Genomic DNA, 5,238 nt, shown 5'->3' on the forward strand with positions numbered 1-5,238 from the left:
CTTGCTCGCCAGAAAAGTTCACAGCCGCGAGAGGTCGCCGCGAGCGAGACTGTACCAGTCAGGCAAGTGGCAAGTCCCCATGGCGGCGCAGGAGCTACCCCTCCTCCGGTGGAGCACGGGCGCTTCCTCCCTCCGCGCCCGCTCCTCCCCTGCCGCGCCGCGCCGCCTCTTCTCCGCCCTCCGCCGCCCGCTGCGAGGCCGGCTCCAAGGTCATGCTCAAGGGGATGGACTACCCGGAACTCGAGGTAATGGCTCGGCTCTCGACCTGTGGGTTTTATGTAGTTCGTCGTGTGGTGGCATGCGCATGCGTGCGAGCTGATTTGGCCTGAGTTTGCCCAGAATTGGGTGCAGGCGCAGGGGTTCGGACCGGGGCAGGCAATGATGCTGTGGAAGTGCCTTTACGGGAACAACGTCTGGGCGCATTGCCACGACGAGTTGACTGGTAAATTATTTCTTCCTTCTTCCTTCTGATATTTAGCTTCGATATTTTTTACTCTGTCTAGCGGAATTCATCTATTTTGTAGTAAGTTATTAACTGACAAAACTCATATTGTAGAAAAGGTATGAGGTCCATGTAGGAACGTATACTTCAGCTACTTAATCATGCTTTGGTACTAGTTTGTGATTGCAGGATGTCATATTTCCGATTTGTCAATATTCATTGGCATTTGCAAAAGGTCACATTACATCCACTATATTGTGGTTGTACTATGAAGTAGAATTTTTTTTACTGATAAGCAAATCCAGTAACTTTACAAGTACCTCTACCTTTGTAAGTTTTAGTTGTGCGACATATTTCTCACTACGTTGACACCATTTTGTATTGATCAATTTCTGAATTCCCGTATAGGGATATATTACTTTCAGTTGGAACTGTACTTTCGAATGTGCATATGTTGATGTGTTGTTACTATGTTAGTTGAATGGATTTGATCCTTTGCCTCTGATACCCTTCAAGTTTAAACAAGGACTTTAGGAAGATGATAACCGAGCATGCTTATCTCAAGGCATTAACTGTTCTGGACATTCTTACTGCATCGGATGGAACTCATTAGGTAGTTTTCAGTGTTGCTGATATATTCTGCAACGTTTTACAGAATATGATTGATTTTGGAACACAGGATGTTACAGATAGTGTTCTCTCTTGAAGATGTCCGGTGATTGAAACAATTATCATTCCTTGCGCTAGGGGCAGGACAACTGTCTGTGTTTCTAGTCAAGTAGGTTGCACCATGAACTGTCAGTTTTGCTTCACAGGAAGGTTTGTTTATTTTCTTTGGAAGACAATTGCTTTTCTTTTGGTCAGTACTAATTCTATGTTCGCTTCTATTTTTTGTGACTTATATAGGATGGGTTTGAGAAAGCATCTGTCAGTTGCTGAAATTGTTGATCAGGCTGTTTTGCTCGTAGACTATTTTCAAATGAATTTGGATCTATTACTAATGTTGTATTTATGGTAAGCATTCTTAGGGCTTTGACTGTATGAGGATGATTAACTGAACATCTTATTTAACTAACAGCATGCAATTTGTAGTGCACATCTCATGCCATTCTTCCTAAAGTGACAGCAACAATACATATTATTGTCTACACTGTATCTTAAACTGCAACCGTCAAGGCAGTTTATATTGCTGCTGTGCAAGCACCGCTTTTTTCTCACTGTATTTCCTCGCTTCTGCTTTCATGCTATATTCAGTTACATGGTGCCATTTTGAATGCTGTTGACCTATATATGGTTACATACTTACATCTTGTTTTATCAGTTGCCCTTTTCCTTATCAACAGCATTATTGAATCATGTTCCTTGTTCAGTTGATAGGCTTCTGATTTTATGGCTTCTTGATGTTTGTTTTGGAGTACCGTGTTAGCAAGTCTAGTGATAACAATGCCATGTATACCTCATTTGGGCATGGATTGTTCATTACTAATGTAGCATCTTTTTATGTTTACCTGTCGCGGTTTGCTACTAATAGCATCTTATCATGTAGCTTAAAGGATTATGAAATTCTGTTGCGTTTGTTGATTAGATGGTAGATGCTATTACCTTTTCCCACAAACTTTCATTAGTCTCTAATTTTTTTTCAGGGCATGGGTGAACCATTGCACAATATTGACAATGTAATAAAAGCCTCAGCTATAATGGTTGACGAGCAAGGCCTTCATTTTAGCCCTCGCAAGGTCACTATCTCCACAAGCGGTCTTGTCCCACAGTTAAAACGTTTCCTCCATGAATCCAATTGTGCCCTGGCCGTCAGTCTTAATGCAACAACAGATGAGGTATGGTTATTCTGTTGGGTGAAATTGTTTTGGAATTATTTTTCTGTTTCGTAAAGTAACTTGTTTTGCAGGTTAGAAACTGGATAATGCCTGTAAACAGAAAGTACAATCTTAACTTACTTCTTGGCACTCTAAGGGAGGAACTTCGCTTCAGGAAAAATTACAAAGTGCTATTTGAATATGTCCTGCTTTCTGGGGTGAACGACAGGTCAGGAATCTGCTTAAGTGTCTTTGCTGACCATTGTTATCTCGTGATAGATTTTTAATCTCTTAGCATAGCTTACATATAGACCTCTTCTGTTGAGGTCTGCATGTTTTTTTATTCTTGCAAAAGGCTACTTTCTTCCTTATTTTATTCAGATGGGGTTTTCTTTTTTTCTAGTTGATCCAGACATACTTGTAGGTCTACTAGCGACATTCTATATAGTTGATGTTATTGTAATCGTTCGCTCGTAGGCAAATTGAAACATTGAATCTTCTTTTTTTGGTAGTAACCTAGTGTAATCATTTTATCCCTAGGCAAACTGAATCCTTTTCACTAGTAATCTTTTAAAGCTCTCATAGTTAACTAAGTTATGCCTTGCACCCTAAATTATATTTCTTTTTGTGGATTTACTGTGCTTGCAGTATGGACGATGCGAAGAGGCTTATAGAGCTCGTCTGAGGGATCCCTTGCAAGATCAACCTCATCTCTTTTAATCCCCACATTGGTTCCCAATTCAAGCCCACGCCGGACGAGAAAATAATCGAGTTCCGCAACGTTTTAATTCACTCTGGCCTTGTGGTTTTTGTTCAGCTCAACAGAGGGGATGATCAGATGGCAGCCTGCGGGCACAGTTAGGAGAGCCTGGACAGCTACCGCTGCTTCGTGTACCCGAGAAGTTTCATGTTGCCGTGCGATGCGAAACAGTACAGTCATTAGTAAAACAAGTACTGGAGAGCAACTTGACGAACACAAGGAGTAATTGGCACGCAATGAAGATACGATCGTGCAGCTCTGAGTTAAGTTATGCCATCTCAGAAGTCTGCCCGGAATTTTGCGATGGGTCCTCATCTGAGCCTCGGTATTTAAGACCACTTCTTGACATAATTGTCGGTGTATTAAATAAAGAAGTATTCTAGCAAATGGGTCTCGCGAGAGATATAACGGTTAGAGTCTTATATTTTTTAAAATTGGTCGGTCGCGTGACCTGAGGATGGTTCCCATGATCAGTATAAGGCATACGTGATTAGTCTTTCAGACCATTACATAAATTCGTGATCGGTCTTACTGGTTTCAGGGCCAGATCTGATATATAACATATCCAATCGTATTTATAGACATCTATTTAAGTGTTTTCTTTCCTCATGCGTCAATTCTAGTGAGCGAAGTCATAGACGACGTAGAAGGGTTGTATCCCGTCTTGTAGCATGATATGGAGTGGGGCTTTTATAGGTTGATGCGGCGCTGCATGATGGATGAGATGTTAGCAGGCCGATCAAGCAAGTGATCGTAGACGATCCTCTGTAATGAAAGCTTGGTTTAAATATTAGGATGAGTAAGGTCTTCTGTTTGGACTCACACATAAGTTCTCATCCTCCTTACCATTCCCAACCATATTCTCCTCATTTCGTTCCTTTTCTGATTCCCTTCTCTGTTCCCATTCCCTTTATTTCCTTTTATCTCCAACTGCTTTCCTTTGAGGGGAATCGTGAAGGAAAAGAAGAGAGAATCCCGTCTTGAAAGGAATGACCCTGGGAATTCTGTCATGAAAGGAATCGTGAAGGGAAACTGTTGGAGCGTTGAAGGGAACGAAAATCCTTTCACGATGGGATTTTGGTCCCCGAAGGGAAACCGTTGGGGCTAGCCTTACTATATGAAGGGATGATGACTCCATTTGTAAAGGAAAAAAAATCAAATTTGGTAGCTTGATAGAATGAACTCTGTAACTAATTGAGATCCTCTATAACATAATACATAGGATATAGGATTATTATTCTCTGGGATGCTTTAACCTATATAAATTTTTGTCTCCCTTGAGTCCATTGTAGCGTGTACATCGATTCTTGAAATGTCGTTCATGCATCTGTTGTCCAGCGTACCTTGAAAACATTGTCAGGGACTAACCCTCGATATTTGGCGCGCTAGGTAGGGGGTGTGTTTTCGTCGTTTCATCAAGTTTGAAAAACTTGACTAGGTTACCCATGGCTGGATCCACGGCAGCCGTTGAGTCCCGTTTCGAGGACCTCGGTCGCCGCAATGTATTCATCATGGGGTACCATCCGAATGAACTCGGTGTGCTCTAGGCATGGGACACCGAGACGGAGTTAGGGAGCTCTGAGACCCAACATGAGGTCTGCATGGCGGACCATGCAGCACGGGGCGCTGGAGGCCCTCACATCCCAAGCGTCGGTGGTGAACCCCCGGCTGTATGCCTAGAGGGAAACCAGTCCGACGCCGGACAGACAGGTGCTTCGAGACAGCCCCGCATCCCTAGTGTCGTCCCGAGGAGCCCTTGCACAGGGCGCAGTCTACGGTGGTATCATCATCTAGGCCATCACGTTGTCCAAGCGTCGGGGGCACCCCCTCACAACTTATCACCACTCAGCGTCTAGCGTCTTGACTATGAGACCATGACGCCGGCGTAGAACCTATAGACCCTGCAAGTGCTCTTTAGCTACCCACCAGTACTTATACCAGAGGGATCGCTTGTGGCACCGTGGCTGCGTGATCGCACCCTCCTGGTCGAGACCGCCCAATGTCAGACCGCGTCAACATGCACTATGCCCATCGCAAAGGTCGGTGAGGGTCACAGATGCCAAGAGTCATGGCAGGGCCTACAGTGGAATAAGTCTCGTGCTCCCTCAACCACACACAGGGGGTACTCGTGGATCACCACCATGTCGGGACATCTAACCTTCCGACTTGCATGACTCTTGGCGCCAACGTGACCTCCGTGGCTTGATCCAGAGCCAGGTGGC

The 5,238-nt window shown here is 44.0% G+C and overlaps 1 pseudogene; it reads left to right on the top strand.

Moving 5' to 3' along the window:
* LOC133916774 (uncharacterized) lies at nt 1-3,602 on the top strand (annotated as a pseudogene).
* The last annotated feature ends 1,636 nt before the right edge of the window (nt 3,603-5,238 follow it).

This window comes from Phragmites australis, chromosome 1, assembly GCF_958298935.1.
Source record: "Phragmites australis chromosome 1, lpPhrAust1.1, whole genome shotgun sequence".
Taxonomy (NCBI): Eukaryota; Viridiplantae; Streptophyta; class Magnoliopsida; order Poales; family Poaceae; genus Phragmites; species Phragmites australis.